This window comes from Drosophila miranda, assembly GCF_003369915.1.
Source record: "Drosophila miranda strain MSH22 chromosome Y unlocalized genomic scaffold, D.miranda_PacBio2.1 Contig_Y1_pilon, whole genome shotgun sequence".
Classification (NCBI taxonomy): Eukaryota; Metazoa; Arthropoda; class Insecta; order Diptera; family Drosophilidae; genus Drosophila; species Drosophila miranda.
Window position 1 is genome coordinate 43356855 of NW_022881603.1, and position 3084 is coordinate 43359938.

At 41.9% G+C, this 3084-nt stretch overlaps 1 long non-coding RNA gene across 1 annotated transcript; it reads left to right on the forward strand.

The window, feature by feature from the left end:
• Positions 1–431: 431 nt before the first annotated feature.
• Positions 432–1282, forward strand: LOC117191350. Its single transcript, XR_004474018.1, has 2 exons — positions 432–502; positions 853–1282. It is a non-coding gene; the product is annotated as an uncharacterized LOC117191350 (long non-coding RNA).
• Positions 1283–3084: the final 1802 nt, after the last annotated feature.

Here is a 3084-nt window from a genome sequence, read left to right on the forward strand (position 1 = left end):
TGCCGATTGCTTACCAGAACTGTTGTTTCGCCCTCTGCGTTGCACAGATACGAGCATGTTCATATGTATGTATGTAAAGATTAACGTATGAATCTTTGGAGTTCCATTCGGAATCCCCTCGGAATTGTTCTTAAAGATTGTACGAGTGTATGGGTATGTTCTCGATGTAGAAAAGTTCCATTGCCCTTTCCGAAGAAATGTATTTCTAACAGTTACCATAACTTTTTTTGTTTGACAAAGCAATTAGCAGGTCCGTCCATATTGGAATCGAAGCTCACGTATGAAGTAATAACTTGAACCAAAACTTGTCTGTAAATTAGTAAAATCCAACCAGGCAACTTTTTATTATATTTCTTATATGTAAATCAAATTTTGATCCCCTTTTTGACTAATCTAGCGTAGTGACATGCCAGAGGAGATGTCCAGGAGGTTAAGAAGTCTGAGAACAGTGAAGAAGATCATGTGATGAATGGATTTGGATCTTACAAAAAGTACATACTAGGTAAAGGGTTAAATACATTTTCCTGAATAAAAGTATCAAAATTTGTACGATTATTTTCATCGATTTCACTTCGATTTCCGCATTTTTGAATCGGGTCTTCGAGTCACACCAGAATGGTTGTTCTCTATTGGTCATAAGTTCCCTTGCTATCTCTTTTAGAACAGATCGAACTGGGAAATATTTTCCCAATAACTTACTGCATATTACAGCCTATTATATCATATTATGTCATATACTATATTATTCAATAGTATCTCTAAACTCACCTAAGTTTGTTTCTGTGTTTTATTTCTGGCAAAACCAGAGCTCCGAACCAAACTTATTTTTATTTAATTTCGAAACTTTTGCAGCACTCTCATATGCAGCCACTAAGCACTGTGATTATCTGGTTGACTTGACTCAAGAACTCTTCCAAAGAAATGGCAGTGGTACAGCTACTTTTTGTTGAATTTGAAAACGAATTTGCTACGAAAACGATAGGACAAACGCGCGACGATAGACAGAAGTCAGCAGCGGAAGCGTATCGAAATCAGAGTCGGAACGGAACCGTGGCCTTAGCTGGAGCTGGACCTGGAGCCAGAGCCGGAGCACAGAACACACGCGAGCGCGAACGGAACGGAACGGAAAGAAAGACGAGCAGCGATTAAGCTGGAGGCGGTCAGTGGGCAAAGATTAAATAAGGCGTGAAATTCGCTCGCCAGCGGATTTTTTCTTGTTAACTTATTTGATTTTGTTGCTTTCTGTAAGCGAAATATATTTTTCACTCAATTTCGTTTCATTGTGATTGTATTGCTTTTATTATTACCTCTCAACCTTCTGAGCAAGCAGGATGCTGGGGCGGGGCAGGCAGAGCAGCAGCTCAGAACACAAAAAAACATAAACAATACGAGCCGCGACTTCAGCAGCGACATCGGCGGCGGTGAGACCGACGACGACGGCTGCGAAACAGACGCAAAATTAAAAGCTGGGTGCCAGCGAGATGGAGTCGAAGATAACTTTAAAAGCAGATTCCCTTTTTTGTATGCTTTTTTGCACAATTCGATTACGAACGAGGGGGAACGTTGTGAGTTGCAGCGGACACCGCAACTCTACAGTTATACCCGATACTAAGTCAGTATGGCTCTCCTCCGGCAGACGCCGCTAATATTGAACGACACGACAAAGAGTGCGTGCGAGAGAGACAGAAAATCAGTCTGAGCGTGACGTCGGGGGCTGCGTAGCCAGTGCAAATTGATTTGTTCCTTTTGGCTATAAAAATGATCTGATCTGACCCAGATTCAGCAATCTGATAGATATGATCAACATCTATGATTCTGCGTTTTTAGTTTTCTCGTATCCTCAATATTGTGGATGCAACAGATTTTCGTTCTTTGCGGGGGCGGAAGGAGGTGCGGCGAAATTTTGAGATATACGTTTTAAAGTGAGATCTATCAGGAGTGCGGATACCAAATTTGGTTACTCTAGGCTTAATAGTCTCAGAGATTTGTGAATATCCTCAGTTTTTCATCCTTTGCGGGGGCGGAAGGGGGTGTGGCGATATTTTGAAACAAACTCGTCTCGGTCCGATATATTAGGAGTGTGGATACCAAATTTGGTTGCTCTAGCTTTTATAGTCTCTGAGATCTAGACGCTAATGTTTTACTCTAAGCAAAGCCGGCTATGCTACGTGTGTGTTAGAGAGAGACAGGGCGAGAAAAAATGAAAGTGTTTTCTTGATGCTGGCTATAATAATAATACGATCTTATTCAAATTCTGCAGTCTAAAAGATATGGTCATTCTCTACGATTCTGCGCTTTTGGTTTTCTCGTATCTTTAAAATTGTGGATGCCACAGATTTTTGTCTTTTGTGGGGGCGGAAGTGGGCGGGGCGAAGTTTTGAAATATTTTTGTAGCAGTGACATATCACAGAAGTCTGGATACAAAACATCGTTGCTCTAGCTCTTATAGTCTTTGAGCACTAGGCGCTAATAGGGACGGACAGACGGACAGACGGACGGACGGACAGACGGACAGACGGACAGACAGACATGGCTCAATCGACTCGGCTGATCGACTCGGCTGATGCTGATCAAGAATATATATACTTTATGGAGTCGGAAACGATTCCTTCTGGACGTTACACACATCCACTTTTATCACAAATCTAATATACCCCAATACTCATTTTGAGTATCGGGTATAAACGGGTGCTAAGACAGAGATAGGGAGAGAGCTTGACGCGGAGCTGCTGCTGGACGGGGACTGTAGTGGCCAGTTGTGACTCTAAAACTCCAGAGAACAGCTTGGGAAGTACGGCCCTCGCGTTTAACATTAACTCTGCTCTTTACAAAAACAAGATAAGAGATCAATTACAAGAGAGCAATAGGTAAAGCTTCCATTGAAGAGCTTAATGTCTAATTTAGAGAAGCAGCGTGGATTTGTGGGAGTTATGTTTTAAAGCTTTACTAGAAATCATACGATTACTCCGTTAGTCGTGGAAGCTATGTGTATGCATTGCTTAGCATCGTACGATTACTGCGTTATCTAGGGAAGCAAGGTGTAAGCTTTGTCTAAAATCGTACGATTACCCCGTTGGTTGTGGA